We start from the raw sequence: 16692 nt of genomic DNA on the forward strand, positions 1-16692 counted from the left end.
AGGGCAGATCACAACAGCAGTCTCTGAGAATGCTCAGTCCTGCCTCCTTCCAGAGAACGCATCACCCAGATAGAGAATGCCCCATTCCCCACTACACTGGCCCATGGACCCAAGCTGATACACTGTTGGGAGTAATATGCATCACTCCTGTGGATAGTGTAGAGCAATCATTCCCCTCCCCCTGTACACCAAGTAGCCCTGGGAGAGATCATCCCATTAAGCGATCATCCATGAAGCTCCATTAAGCTTTGTGCCTGATTATGCAATTGTGTGTATATATATATATAGGAAAACTTAGTTCAGATGGAAGGTGCTGACTTGACGTCCATGGGGCCTGAAATCTCCCCTTGACCAACAGAACAAGCACAGCAAAGGCAGCCACAGTACAAATCCCCCAAACTGCCCTGTCCATGCATTTCAGTGTGACACGGAAGGACCGCTGCTGCTAGGGGTGACTTTTGTGTTAATACAGTCTTCGGCTTTTATCATGACCCTGCAAAAACAGTACTGACTGTGCCGATAATTTTCAGTATGTGACTACTTGTCCATTGGGGACTGTATTGAACAGTATGATTTTTTTGTCCCTACAGACTTAGCCTGGATTTAAAATGGAGACCAAGAAAGCCAAAGCTGTGAATTGGATTGCCAGTCCCCTCAGCTAACCAGTACTCACTATATCTGTAATATTTTCTATATCTTCCAGAGTTTTTTAACAACATATATATGCCTATTACATTTAGCCACTGTAATTCCCTCTGCTAAGGTGCACCACAATCTCAGTATATAAGGTGTTAGTGTCTTTTACATCACACATTGTTTGTTGTATGTGTGATGTACACTTTGCTTTGTCTCCTAAAATTCCAACTCATGCTTAGTTAAAGCACTTTATATATTCAGACCTAGGTTTTCTGTTTAGCGTTTGTTTTGATTAGTAATTCATTTTATCTTAAAAAAAAAAAAAAAAGGAAAAGCACTGTTTATTAAGTCATATCCTGACATCAAAGGATCTTCTGAATGTGTCTGCCATACTGTTTCAAGGTACAGTGGAGTGATTTAAAAATGAACTAACAAAAAAGCCTATTGGGATAATTATTAAGGAAATCTCTAGTTTGTTGTTTGGACAGCTGAAAAAGTCAGTGTGTAACTTCTGGTAGCCCTTCCTAACCAACAAAGTGCGGGCACAATTGGTTCCACTTGGGAAAGATATGAAATATTCAGAAACTCATGTTATTCCATTGGGAGGCCAGAGACAGATTAAGTGGAGGACTTGCCGGTTGAAAATAGTTGCAATTGCATTGTTAACCGTGAATCAGATAACTCCAGTTGTTAATCATAGTAGATGCGGAATGCTTAATTATGCTAGCTTGCTAGAGATGGATAGGGTGATCATTTGTGCCCAGAATAATGCCACTGTGGGTATTTGTTGGAACACACTTTAATTTTTTTTGATGAACCTTTCTTAAAAATAATTTAAAATAATTATTAGATTACGTTCTAGGGATTTTCTAATTACACTGTGGAGCGTTTTTTAACATAGGTCATAGAAATCCATTTTAACTGTGAACCTTGACACTTCTTTGGACATTTATCTGGCCACACTTGACATATCAGGATTTAAACCAGACCTATAGATTAAAAGAATTAGGGTCTGATCCTGAAAGGTGCTGTGCACCCTCAGCTCCCAATGAAGTCAGTATGAATTGGGGGCACGCTGCACTTCTCAGCACTGAGCATTAGGTGGCTAATATGGGTACCCAAGGTTTGTCTTAACTAGCTCTCCCAGGCTCTGTGGTGTTGCTTGATTACAGTCAATCCCACAACTTTAAAATAAAGTAAAGCAAATGTAAATACTGGTTTCTATTTATAGGCTGGGCTACTGTACAGATCCAAATAAAACAAAAAGATTCATTCTCTGCAGCTTCCGTAATGGCCTTCTCTTTTTGCCTCAAGCACTGCATTGGGGTAGTAAGATAAGCTTTATTTTAAGAGGTGTTTTCCAGTATATTGTATTATCTGTGTGTAGAAGCAGTTTCTAGACCTTTTTGCAGCTTGCTAGGCTCCTCTGCTGACACACCCTGAATTCAGGTACTGGAATCCTACATAAAGATACAAACTCTGCTGGTTCATGCTGGGAGGTGACTCTAGTTACCTCCCAAACAGCATGTAAAAAGAGTGGAGTGTCTTTCTGAGGCAGCCACAGTTTGGAGACAAAAGCTTAAAATGAGCTTTGCTTTGTTATGTTAGTTACTGATAAAGCCACACCCCTGGAAGTGGGTATATGTATATATTCTTTTTGGAGCGGGAAGGGAAATGAATGCTTAAACTGCTCTGGATGTGCTCTGGCATATCTGGGATGGTAACAGTAATTATTAATGATACTATGCAATTTTATGTAGCCTCCACCCGAGCATCTCTAAGCACTTTACAAATATTAATAAATGTAACTTCACAGTAGTAGAGGGAACTATCCAGAAGTGTGATCTGTATTCTTTGCAGAAATTCTCACCTTGGATCAAGTTAGCAGATCTTGATTCAGCCATATGGTAAATAGGCATCACCAAGATGAACACAGTGTAGATATCTACCTAGGGCTTGTCTACACAGTGCCATAGTCTACATTAGAGGGGTGTAAATTCTAGTGCAGGCAAGTGTGTTGTACACTAACTGGCCCACGTGGATCCTGTTGGCATGCACTAAAAGTTCCCTAGTACAAATTAATGTAGCCCTGTTTCAAACAGTACTCTACAAATAGGCTGCAAGAGGTAACTGCTCCAAGATATGTGCATCCATTGATATGATTTATACATGGTTTTATTTTTAAAAAATTCCCCAAAGAATGCTGCTGCTCTGGAAGCTCAATGCATGACCAGATTTCTTGGTGAGGAGAAAAAGAGTGATTTCATGCATCTGGGAGAGATGGGGAATTAGTCTGTCCCATCAGGATTATTAATAATACACTGGTAATGGATGCCAAAAAAACCCTGGACTGTATTTTCTGCAACAAACAAATGAACAAACAAACAAACAAACAGAAAACAGGCTAAACTGCCTTTAGATAGCAAAAAGAAAAGGAGTACTTGTGGCACCTTAGAGACTAACAAATTTATTAGAGCATAAGCTTTCGTGAGCTACAGCTCACTTTGATGAAGTGAGCTGTAGCTCACGAAAGCTTATGCTCTAATAAATTTGTTAGTCTCTAAGGTGCCACAAGTACTCCTTTTCTTTTTGCGAATACAGACTAACACGGCTGCTACTCTGAAACTTTAGATAGCAAGTAAACATCACAGTCATGAACAAATTTACTCCTGGGTGTTGGAAGTATACTGTAGGAGCTTGTGAAGTAGGTAGAATTTGTTTTATCTAACACCAATTTTCTGAGGCCTTGTGCTACAGCAGAATCTACAATTCATCCTTTAAACTATCTTTGAGCTTCCAGTGGTTCCAGTATTTTACAGCGGAGTTATAAGAATGATTTACTGTTAGATACTAACAGGGGTGAAAGTAACTTAAAGGACTTACCAGTATGCCAGAGTCCTGAGCAGGGGACAGGGCCTCAACATTGAGGTTTAACTCCCCGGGCCCTTTACATTGAGATTTAAAGGGCCTGGGGCTCCCGACCACCGTCTCTACCCCAGGGCTCCGGCAGCAGGGCTCTGGCGGCGATTTAAAGAGCCAGCGGCTCCACTGCAGTAGCAGCGGCCGGGAGCCCCGGGCCCTTTAAATCGCTGCCAGAGTCCCGGGGGCTACAGAAGCAGGGGTCTGGCAGTGATTTAAAAGGCCCAGAGTTCTGGCCGCTGCTACCGCAGGGAGAAAACTTTTGCAATATCCATAAAACTTTACTTTTGTGCAAACTTTAAAAATGGTATCTAGCTGTTTTGTTTAAAATCACGTTCACCATTTTAAAGCTATGAGAGTCCAGAAGATAAGGAGATTTGTGACTTCAAATTATTTTTGTACTATTCCTCTAATTTAAAAATAGCCCACTTCCGTGAGAAACCTCAAGGCACAAGAGTTGAAATTCTGATTTGAATCACTTCATGAATGTGATCCTATGCATTCTTGAGTGCTCCTTGAGAACAAGCACATGAGACTATTTGTAATTTTCTAAGCCAAACCATTCCTGAAATACAATAGGACAAAAACAGCAAGAACAATTGACTGAAAGACAGACCCATTCATTCTTCTAAGTCAAGGAACTTGTTTGATGGCTTGTTGGATTTATTTTGAATTTTCCACAAATGTTCTCCTGACCTTAGAGTAAGCAATACCTAGACTGAGAGGAGCCTTCCATTCCCCCTGCCCTTACAGATTTAGAATTGGGAGGGAGAGGGAATCAAAACTGGGGCTTAGAATATAAAGTGTCTTACAACCATGACTACAGAACTATTGATAAGACTCTGGGACTATGTCTATACTGGACACCACTGGTGGTGGCATGTAGGGTACATGTAGCTACTTGCTGCAGTGACAAACAATACTGTGGTGTGTAGCTACCAGTGGCAGTGAAAGGCTCTGATAGGGAGAAAGCAATAGGGAAAGGCTGGGCAGCAGGGAGCTGCCAGAGTCTTTCCCCGCTGCCTGCCCCCTGCTTGAGCCTTTCCCCGCTGCCAAAGTCTGTCGTGCGGTAGGAAAGACTTCAGCAGTGGGACGCTGCACTGCTAAAAATAGCAGTATAAACGGGGGAGGCACTGCTTGGGCATGTTGAGCGCCATGTGGGGTATATACCCTGGGGTTCAGGTGTGTCTGTACACACTTAAACAATGCCTCACTTTCTGCACTGCTATTTATACCTATGCTAGGGGGCGCGCAGTGTATGTACTGTATGCTTGCTGAAAGGAGTGTGCAGTGTTGACATACTTGAATCCTCCAACGTGCAATGACTGTAATTGTACACTGTTACCTTCTGTGTAAGACAAGAGTGCTAAAATAACCAGCACAGTACATGCCAATCTATAGAATGGCAAAGAGAAGTTACATATGCTGACTCTGAATCTCTAGTAAATCTTTAGATGAGTCTGTTTGGGCTCAGATTGTGCCAGGCCTCCATTCAGGTGCTCAAATGAGGCAGAGGACACAATGGGCCTTCTCCATTCTCCCCATCCCACCCATGTTCCCTGTGCGGAGGCCCGGAATATTCCCTCCAAAGTGGCAGAGGGGAGATGGGGCCGTAGCATTTGCCCCCTCTCATGCACCTCCCAGAGCTTTCTGAAGTGGAGCATTCTTCACCCTTCTCAGGGCTACAGAAATGGGCATACTCCCTTTGTGGGCCTGGAGTCTCTGTGTGGCTCCCCTAAGACTCAAGCCAGTGCCTACCATGTACAATCTGACCCCTGAAGAGCTTTATTACACTGTAATAAGCTTAACGACTTTCGTATTTCCTCAGTGAAGCATCAGACTCTGAAGCATTCCACTCCTCCACTAGATTTTGAATGTAATTGTGATCTAAGATTCAGCAAGCCATGCAAAGAATGTGTTTAGATTGTAAAGGACCCTTCCAATGTAACCTGCAAAAAACCTTTGCAGGGGCAGTAACTCAGTGAGAACCATGCTATTTTGTATGCTGGAGAAATTAACTTTGTATCCTGCTTTGAAAGAAAAGCTGCGGCTTAGGTGGGACTCATGTCATACAGGGCTCTCTGGGGCCTTTGTGAAAAATGTATTGTTTCCCTGTGTATAAAAAGGGTGAAATATGAGAACAGTCGTATATTCCCATTCTGTAATAAAGAGTGAGTATTTCATATTATCAAAAGAAAAATGAGTCCAGGAAGACAAAGCAAACCAGCTAAATTTGTCAAAGGCTGTCTGCCCTTCAGGAAGTTCGAGAATTAAGGGCTAATTAAGAGGCCAGTGAGCAGAACTTGCTATCTCTGCTGAAATGGCTGTTCCAGAGCAAGTCATGACAAGGGTATGAGTGTCTGATTAAAGTGGTGATTGGACCAGTATAATCACAATACAACCAAAGGTGTCCGGAGTGCGGGCAATGAAGTCCCAAACTGTAGCCCAGGACTGCCCTCCTGCTCTAACTGCAGGGGGAGGATGAAGCTGATGAAGATCTGAGATTTGGGATCTGAGTTACTATAGAAAATTCTTTCCTGGGTATCTGGCTGGTGAATCTTGCCCATATGCTCAGGGTTTAGCTGATTGCCATATTTGGGGTCGGGAAGGAATTTTCCTCCAGGGCAGATTGGAGAGGCCCTGGACATTTTTCGCCTTCCTCTGTAGCATGTGGCATGGTTGACTTGAGGGAGGCTTCTCTGCTCCTTGAAGTCTTTGAACCATGATTAAGGACTTCAATAGCTCAGACATGGGTGAGGTTTTTCATAGGAGTGAGTGGGTGAGATTCTGTGGCCTGCGCTGTGCAGGAGGTCGGACTAGATGATCAGAATGGTCCCTTCTGACCTCAGTATCTATGAATCTATAAGTACAGGTTTTCATTGCCAGTGCAGGAAATCAATTTCAATTTATCTGTGAATGGGCATACAAGTACAGGCAAATTGTGGTTGTGTACATTTGATTTTGAGAAACTTCTTGTGTACATTTATATGCAAATTGGCAAGAGCTGTGGGCTCTTGGCAAACTGCCAAAGTGGCTCCCAACATATCAAAATTTAGGCACTGTGTTTGTCTGCATAAGGGGTTGGATGGCAACTGCAATCAGGTTTTGAGATTTGCTCAAGAAAAGCTCACTCATGACAAGAGAGCCAGAACAATAAGCAGAAACAGTATAACTAATAATTCTTCTTGTAATTTATAGCTATTACAGAAGATACAGTCAACTGGATTATCTAAAAAACGAGGGAGAGAAACTGGAGCCATTCAGTTTGGTAAGACACCTGATTTTTTTCTCACTAACCACCTTATAGTTTACATAGTGTTATAGATAACTAATCTCCGAGACTCTTGACCCCACATTGATGTCATTCTCTACTGCTAATTACTTATTGTCATTTATTTTTTACAAAGCTATCCATTTAGAGACTGATTTTCAGTCATGCTGAACACCTACTATGTCTGCTGACTTCTGTTGTAGATGGTGCTCAGCACATCTGATAATAAGAACTCAGGGTATGTCTATGCTGGGAAAGTCCATCATGTTAGAAAACATGTTAGTTAACACAATGTTGAACATGACATAGCCAATAGTGTGGACAAGGACAATCATGTTTAAGTATGTTAGCTGGTCTTGGTTAACCATAAGTTTGGTTGGTTGTGGGGGGACCCTAATGTTTACCGAGACCAGCTGACATGTTTTAAAATACAATTATCCTTGTCCACACTAAGGGTGAAGCATAAAATTTTCAAAAGCGTCTAAATTCTGTATTCAGAAGTGACCCATGGCACCTAATTGCCTCAAGTCACCATTGTGAATGGCACTTAGGCTCCTAAATCACTTTTGAAATTTGTACCTTAATCATGTTTAAAATCAAGTCAATTAACAAGTGTTCTAACATGATGTATTTTCCCAGTGTAAACATATCCTTAGTGTGCACACAGCCTGAATTTGCATGCACAAGTGAATAGGATGATTGCTGGTCTAATTATCCCATTAAGTCCTACAAATGAGAGATGTAGGAATGTTGTATGATCCTTGATATATCAATGTGATAAACAAGTAGCCCAATGATAGACAAATCTGCTAATAATAATATTTTATTTTTATTATTATCTCTATCCCATTGCCATGCCATTTATTTTTTATTTTACTGCCCTGTTAGACCATCAGTGTTCTGATGTTTTCCAACATCAAATGCCCACATCTTGAATACTGCGTGCAGATGTGGTCACCCCATCTCAAAAAAGATATATTGGAATTAGAAAGGTTCAGAAGAGGGCAACAAAAATGATTAGGGGTATGGAACAGCTTCCATATGAGGCGAGATTAATAAGACTGGGACTTTTCAGCTTGGAAAAGAGATGACTAAGTGGGGATATGAGAGAGATCTATAAAGTCATGACTGGTGCGGAGAAAGTTCATAAGGAAGTGTTATTTACTCCTCCTCCTAACACAAGAACAAGGGGTCACCAAATGAAATTAATAGGCAGCCAGTTTAAAACAAACAAAGGAAAGTATTTCTTCACACAACGTGCAGCCAATGTGTGGAACGCTTTGCCAGAGGATGTTGTGAAGGCCAAGACTATAACAGGGTTTAAAAATAGAACTAGATAAATTAATGGAGGATAGGTCTATCAATGGCTATTAGCCGGGTTGGTTAGGGATGGTGTCCCTAGCCTCTCTTTGCCAGAAGCTGGGAATGGCGAAAGGGGATCTCACTCAATAATTACCTGTTCTGTTTGTTCCTTCTGAGGCGTCTGACATGGGCCACTGTCGGAAGACAGGATACTGGGTTAGATGGACCTTTGTTATGACCCAGTATGGCCGTTCTTATATGATGTTCTACCACAGGTGCTGTTGCTGACAGTGAAAAATCCATTAATGCAGCCCCCAGTCATTGGGTAGATGCAGGAAATTTAAATGTCTACTCCAAGCTTTTCTACACAAAGGGCAAAATGACAACATTAAACCCAATCCCTGAACTGAGGGTGTTGTGCCTGCTCACTGCCCTACCAGGAGCTCCAGGAAGCATTGTGCCTTCTGGAGCTCTCAAGGGTCACAGTCACTGTATCACCCTGAAACAGGGTGCAGTGTGTACTTCCCCGCAGCTGTAGCCCTGCATCCTCTCTGCTCCTTTGGTAGTGCTAATGTTGCCAGCCTGAGCGATCTCTGCACTCTTGTAATAGCAGGCAGACGCTTCAAAGGCTAACGTGGAGAGGCTTTTTGATCCCTTTCCACCTTGTGTGCTCATGCAAGGACTGGCCACAATCTGGCCCTAAGCTTTTAAATCCTAAGAGACATGTTCTATAAGAAATGAGAAGTCCCTTTTTTTCCTTTTTCTTTTGTGAGGTGTGGAGGAGACTACCAGCTTAAACAGTTCCAGTCACTTTGCAAACCACAACTCCACCAGGAAAAATCAACTTTTAATACTGCTGATTTCTGTCAGACTCCCCTAAATGATCAGTCTTGGCCCTCTCTCCATTATAAATGTGCAACAGCAGGAGATAGTGCTAGAATCAGCTTTACATCTGTTTACCTTAGGCATTTTGTGATATGCCCATTGCCACAACATTGCCCATTGTCACAACAAGTTAAGTACACTTGATGGGACACATTATTTTGCTACAGATATGCACTCTCTATGCCATTATCTAAATCACTAATGAAGATATTGAATAGAACCAGACCCAGGACCAATTCTTGCAGCACCCCTTTGATATGCTCTTCCAGCTTGACAGTGAACCACTGATAACTGCTCTCTGGGAACAGTTTTCCAACCAGTTTTGCATCCACCTTAAAGTAGCTCCATCTAGGTTGTATTTCCCTAATTTGTTTATGAAAAGGTCATGCAAGACAGTATCAAAACCCTTACTAAAGTTGAGATATACCACTTCTACCACTTCCCCCCCATCCACGAGGTTTGTTACCCTGTCAAAGAAAGCTATTAGATTGGTTTGACAAGGTTGGTTCTTGTCAAATCCATGCTGTTACGTATCACTTTATTATCTTCTAGGTGTTTGCAAACTGATTGCTTGATTATTTGCTCCAAATCTTCCTCCTTCCTAGGCACAGCCAACTTAAGCCAACCACAGGTGCTGTCTCTGTGCTCAGGAGAGTATAGGGTCAGCTGCTTGCTAATGCATGGTGCTCCAAAGAGGGTGGGGAGGAGGTGAGACGATGGCTATCCCACCTTTATATACACTAGCTGGGCAGCCTCTCTGAGGGGAGTCTGCTAATTTCATGAGAGCGCACTACCTCTGGAGGTCTGGGAGGCATCCACTATAAAAACTACAAGTCAAAACTAAAACGGTTGCATAAATCCTGCTAACTAAACCATGTACTTTCACACATTGTTCCATGGGTAAGACCTTTGGTCTGGAATTCCAGCCAGCTGGATTCTAACAAGGAAATTCCTGTAGTGAGTTGTGTGCTCTGGTACACTGCCATCCAGAGCTGGGCAGACAATCGATTTCACAAATTTAGATCCTTCACAGATTATCCATGGACAAACGTTGTTTTTACAGAGGTGCAAGTTATGATTCTTATTTGGAAGACCAATTATAGCAGGAAGTCAATTACCTCTTAATGGAATTGTGAAAAGTCAGCAGTACTCAACTGAGAAGAAGAAGAATCATAGAATATCAGGGTTGGAAGGGACCTCAGGAGATCATCTAGTCCAACCCCCTGCTCAAAGCAGGACCAATCCCCAATTTTTGCCCCAAATCCCTAAATGGCCCCCTCAAGGATGGAACTCACAACCCTGGGTTTAGCAAGCTAATGCTCAAACCACTGAATTCTTGTGTTATAGCATTTCCTAAGAGGGATGGAGATGTGCTGCACAATATCCTGCACTACAGACAGGCCATCGTTTCTGACAGCTCAAAGCTTGGTCAGAAACTGACTTGATCATTCACTCAACTCTAGTGGGTAGAGCTAACAGCTAGACAAGTAATTATTTACCATATACACTTGGCCATACTCCTGGGTTGCAAAATGAATTTGTCTATAGAAGGCCTTGCTTCACACCACCATGTTTTGTTTGTTTTTTCTTTCCTCTGTGACAGCTACAATTTATGACCACTGGGTTTTAAATTGTTAAATAATGGGAGTACGTGTCTACGATACCACCTTCTCTAAACATTCAGCTGTACATGGCTTTGTAGTTTTGCCATGTAACAACTCTCTGTTTAAGCCTGTTGCACATTTTTAAAGAAAAATTACTTTGCAAGGCACAGTAGGTGAATTCTATTGGAGGCTCCTTTATAAAATTAGTAAAATTTGGTAGCGTAGTTGACTATAGTATAAAAAAAAGTTGATATGTTGGTAAATACAGCAGGAAAAAAGCAAAAACTGGATTTATAACTCATTCAACATGCGGAATCTAGGTATTTGTTCTATAGATCTTGACAAGAGCTGAAGATGTACTGGAAGAGCACACGGGGGTGTGTTTGCACAAATGTGTGAGAAAGAAGGTCTCCTATGGACCTCAGCACCATAGTATCTGAACGCCTCACAAATATTTCTCCTGTGAGGGATGGCAGTACTATTTTCCCCATTTTACAGAGCAAAAACTGAGGCACAGGGAGATTATAAGTGAATTACCTAAGTCTGTGACAGAGAGGGGACGTGAACCCAGATGCACTGATTTCCAAGTCAATGTATCAGCCTTGAAGACTGTTGTTAAATTATTTCATTTTCACCTCTGTGACCTTGAAAATATTAAAAACCTATAAACCCCATTGGAATCATGTACTCACAGTTAGTCCAGTTTGCTACAGATTTCAGCTCACATTCTCATACATACAGAACAGAAATGGACCTGCTGGTTTCAGATACTGATTAGCAGAAAGAAATCCTTGATATGTTTAAACAAATATATTCTTGAAAGAGATAAAAATACTGGCTTCTGGTCACCTTTGAATTTTTGTGGTTACAAAAATGAACCTTTACTGCATTTTACTTTATAGCTTGATCAAATTCATTTTCTCTCCGTCTAAGTAGCTGCCCTTTTCTATCTTCCTCAAAGGATCATCTTGCACAAAGTACTGGATTAGCTCAGCATATAAATTCAGCATGTTGTTCAGCTGCAAACCATGATAGATCTTCACAGAAATTCAAACACGTAGGAAAAAAGGGACGGGGCGAGGAGTGAGGCAATATAATATGAGCTAATTATTTCTGGTATCATCGTAAGGCAAAGGGTAGGGAGCTAACAACTCAGATAAACAGAAATGAAACCAAGTGGGAAAGAATCCATACAATCAACAAAACACAAATCAATTTAGTTTCCAAATTGTTCCTGCTAGCAGCTATGCTGTGGTGATGGGTGCTCTGAAAACTGTCCAGGACTAGGTTTCACAGAGCTGTAATCTATAGATAAGTGAAATGCCTTGTCACTCCAACTTCTATCCTATATGCACATAAAATACAGAAAAGGACAATATTTTCCATGCAGCTTTACCATGACAGCTTAACAAACCCACCATAAAGCAAAGATTGTTTCACATTAAATAGAACACTGTGATGAAATGACAAGATATGTACCACTGCCTCCACTGGATGGAATCAGAACTGCGCAACTGACGATACATCTACACAGCAGCTGGGAGGTGCGATTCCCATCTTGGCTACATGTATATGTACTGGCTCTGCTCAAGCTAGCTCCTAAAACAGCAGTGTGTCTTTGATGGCACAGGTGGCAGTTTGGGCTAGCCACCAAAGTACATTCCGGGGGTGGGGGAGTGTCAGACAGGATTGTACTCAGGAGCTTAGCCTGAGCTGCTGCTCATGTTACCATGGCAACACTGCTATTTTTAGACACTAGCTCCAGCAGCGCTAGCCCATGTATGACTCCACAAGCTGGGCATTACACCTCTCAGCTCCTTTGTAGACGTTCCCTGAGCATCACAAGCCCTGTACTGCTTACAATTAATGGAGATCATTCCTTAGCTCAAGCAGCATGGACCTGTGCTTTTGGAGAAGGAAGATCTGTGTCCTATCCCTGCTGCAGCAGTGAAATGATAAGTGATTGTGATGTGCATCATGGTGACAACTGTGAATCATATCTGTAGCAAAATAATATGTCCCATCAAGTGTACTTAACTTAACCAGAACTCTACTACTTAATAAGAATTCTGGATCATATCACAGACTTGTGCCACTCCCATGAAGAAAATAGCATACATAACAGACAGATGGAGATTAAGGTCATTTTGGATGGAACTGCTGCTTTCTAATTTGTGTACATGGCACATAGATATTGTGGCAATGAGCCTATCACAAAATGCCTAAGGTAAACAGATGTAAAGCTGATTCTGCTGTTGCACATTGACAGTGGGGAGAGGGCCAGATTTGATCATTTAGGTGAGTCCGACAGAAATCAGCAGTATTAAAAGTTGATTTTTCCCTGGTGGAGTTGTGGTCTGTAAAGTGACTGGAACTGTTTAAGCTGGTAGTCTCCTCCACACCTCACAAAAGAAAAAGGAAAAAAAGGACTTCTCATTTCTTATAGAACATGTCCCTTAGGATTTAAAAGCTTAGGGCCAGATTGTGGCCAGTCCTTGCATGAGTACACAAGGTGGAAAGGGATCAAAGAGCCTCTCCTCGTTAGCCTATGTTTATGGATGATATCAAGCTGGGAGGGATTGCAGGTGCTTTAGAGGATGGATTAAAATTCAAAACGATCTGGCAAACTGGAGAAATGGTCTGAAGTAAATAGGATGAAATTCAAAAAGGACAAATGCAAAGTACTCCACTTATGAAGGAACAATCAGATGCACACATACAAAATGGAAATGACTGCCTAAGAAGGAGTATTTTGAAAAAGGATCTGGGGGTCATAAATATGAGTGAACACTGTTGCAAAAAAAGCGAACATTATTCTGGGATGTATTAGCCGGATGTTGTAAGTAAGACACAAGAAGTAAATCTTCGGCTCTACTCTGTGCTGAGTAGGCCTCAACTAAAGTATTGTGTCCAGTTCTGTGTGCCACATTTCAGGAAAGATGTGGACAAATTGGAGAAAATCCACAGGAGAGCAACAAAAATGATTAAAGGTCTAGAAAACAAGACCTATGAGGGAAGATTGAAAAAAATTGGGTTTCTTTAGTCTGGAGAAGAGAAGACTGACAAGGGACATAACAGTTTTTAAGTATATAAAGATTGTTACAGGGAGGAGGGAGAAAAATTGTTCTCCTTAACCTCTGAGGATAGCGCAAGAAGTAAGGGGCTTAAATTGCAGCAAGGGAGGCTTAGGTTGGACATTAGGAAAAATTTCTTAACCATCATGGTAGTTAAGCACTGGAATAAATTGCCTAGGGAGGCTGTGGAATCTCCATCATTGCAGGTTTTTAAGAGCAGGATAGAGAAACACCTGTCAGGGATGGTCTAGATAATACTGCCTTGAGTGCAGGGTACTTGATTAGATGAGGTCCCCTCCAGTCCTATGATTCTATGATTTCTTCAGCACTCAGCCTCCACCCTGGACATCTGTGGGCCTTAGAAGTTTCCCCTAGCTTCTGCACCTTGTGGGTGCTGAAAATAGACCAAGGATATGTCTACATTGCAACTGGAATGTGATTCCCAGCATAAGTAGATAGACTTGTGCTAGCTCTGTTCGAGCTAGCATGCTAAAAATAGCAATATGAACATTGTAGCACCAGCAGCAGCTTGATCTAGCCACCTGAACTTAGACCCAGAGGGTTAAGCAGGCTTTGACTCAGACAGCTAGCCTGAGCCTCTATTCATGCAGCGTCATCCACAATGCTATTTTTAGCTTGCTAGCTGGAGCAGTACTAGTGGGAGTCTGTCTGTCTGCTCTGGAAATCACACCACCTAGCAGACATACCCTGAAAGGTCCACATGAGTTTGCATGAACTTCTGCATTATGAAAGTTGGGCAGGCCTTTTAATGACTCTCACTTCATGAGCAATATTGTGCTCTCGGCTCTCAAATGGGAGATTTAGACACACATTTTCTATTCCAGTCTCTGGGCATTTTCTACCCCATGGAAGGGATGACATCCCTCGTTGAGTTAATCAAACCACCATCCTTCATCTCATCCAGATCCCTTCTGAACATCCACTCCTTCCACAATCCGCACAAGAAGATCTTATAATGTCTTCAGTAAAATCAAAACTACTTTTATTTCTGAGTCTGGGCTCCCCAGTGGGTCCTGTCTTAGAATCATAGAAATGTAGGGCTGGAAGGGATCTCAAGAGGTCATTTAGTGCATCCCCCACGCTGAGGCAGGATTAATGTGTCTGTTTTGTAGAATGCAAGACTTCTTGGCAGGGACTGGCTTTGTGTTTGTGTTGCATGGCTGAGGCTGAGAAATGGGTAGAAGAGCAGTCTTGTGGCTAAGGCCTTGGCCTTAGCCTTAGCCACAAGTTTGCAACACAAACACAAACCCGCTGAACTGAGACTCTGAAGCTCTAGGTTCAGTTCCTGGCTTTGCCTCCTGTAGACTTTGTGGAGCAGGTCCTCATCTGGTAGAAATAAGTGTAGCTCCACTGAAATCAATGGATTCTCTCAATATATGACTTTGGACAAATCACTTAAACCAAGATTTTAAAAAGTGAGTAGTGGTTTTGGGTGCCCACACCTTATATGCATTTATTTTCACAGGGTGGATGCTCAGCACTTTCTGAAAATCAGATCTTTTCCAAAAACATTAGTCTGAAAATCTTGGATATAATCTCTCTGTACCTCAGTTCCCCATTGGTACAATGAGAATAAGAATACTTCTCTACCTCACAGGGTTCCTGTGAGGATATGTTCTATAATTATAGGATACTACGGTGCTGGGGGCCATATAAGTAGGTCGATAAATAATAGGAAGTAGGGAACAGTGAATATTGGAGGCAAGCTCTACCTCACATATTTAAGATGAGCGTATTGCTTTATTTCAGAATGGTTTTGGGGTGATTTTTTAGTTGAATGTCACTCTAAAAAAGAATCTCAAGTAGGTAAAAATTCTGCTCTCGGATCTTCGTTGTGGCAGTTTCTTGGCTACCGTGTTCTCCCTCCGTGTGAGATTCTCATTAGTATCACTGTGAGTTTTGCACACAATTCAGAAAAGCACTGATGCACATGCTTGACTTAATCCCTATGTGGAAAATTACTTAAGCATTTATTTACATCCCACAGAATTCAGTAGAACTTCAGCATGGGCTTAAGCAATTTGCTGTCTTGGAGACATAGAGAGAAGAAGATAATGTCAGAGTTCCACTATGTGAATTTGGGAGCAGAAGTCTGAACTAAAGGTGGCCATTTGGCCTGAATAAGAAAAGTATGTGTAATTCTGTGACCACTTATAAACACGCAGCTATTGTTGGCTGATCTCTTGTGCAGTTTTCCACATTAATAGCGTGGAGCTACTCTAGTTTTGAAACTCAAAAGCCTGTGTTTATCAGAATGCCAGATAAAGTCCTTCCAAAACTAACATACGTTAAAAATTAAAGTTGTACGATTACCTCAGGAAATGAAATATCAAAAAAATCTGAAGCAGGGTGAAAAACTGAGTTCAGTTTTGTGGAGAACTTCGATGAGTCACTTCCTTATCAGTATCTCTGTTCTTCCTGGCAATGTTTTATTTTTGACTCTAAATGCTTCATTAAATGAAAAATTACACTTGGGGTTGTGTGACACAAGAAACACAATAAGCACTTCTTCTGTCAGATTCAACTGATCGCACTTACATCAAAATAGGAACTTGAACTGGGGTTTCACAAACATTTTATTAGGAAGTCACAAAGGTTAATGAAGTTCTTAGTTCTTTAAGATGAGGTTTATATTTAGAATGTACACTGAGAATTTGCCCCATTGTTATTCATGGCCCCTCTTATTTTCTTTCTATGAACAGTAGTACGGATGAGTTTTTGGTTTTGGCAACAGAAAGTGTCACCAATGGCTTTGTAAATGTATTGTTGCCCAAGAATTTGCACCATAAGTGCTCAATTTGGGCATCTTCAAATCTCTTAGCGGGTCTATTGTTGTAAGATCATGCAGCTGGGGAATAAAAACAATGCCATGTGACACAGATAACCAATTCACACAGTGCAAACATCAAATTGTGAATATCAAATGTGTTCACATATACTTGCACTGAAAAGTTTGCAAGCAATCTATAGGTTGAAACAC

General features: G+C 41.6%; 1 protein-coding gene across 4 annotated transcripts in view; it reads left to right on the forward strand.

Moving 5' to 3' along the window:
* The window catches only part of SPATS2L (spermatogenesis associated serine rich 2 like), a 136874-nt gene that overhangs the window by 22060 nt on the left and 98122 nt on the right, over positions 1–16692 (forward strand). For 2 of the 4 annotated variants that reach the window (XM_038421036.2, XM_038421040.2), the window contains exon 2: positions 6754–6823. The exons of the other annotated variants lie outside the window; for them this stretch is intronic. The gene's annotated coding sequence lies outside the window, so the exon portion shown is untranslated. The remainder of the gene's footprint in view (positions 1–6753; positions 6824–16692) is intronic. 4 annotated transcript variants of the gene reach the window in all.

Source organism: Dermochelys coriacea, chromosome 11 (assembly GCF_009764565.3).
Source record: "Dermochelys coriacea isolate rDerCor1 chromosome 11, rDerCor1.pri.v4, whole genome shotgun sequence".
Lineage (NCBI taxonomy): Eukaryota > Metazoa > Chordata > Testudines > Dermochelyidae > Dermochelys > Dermochelys coriacea.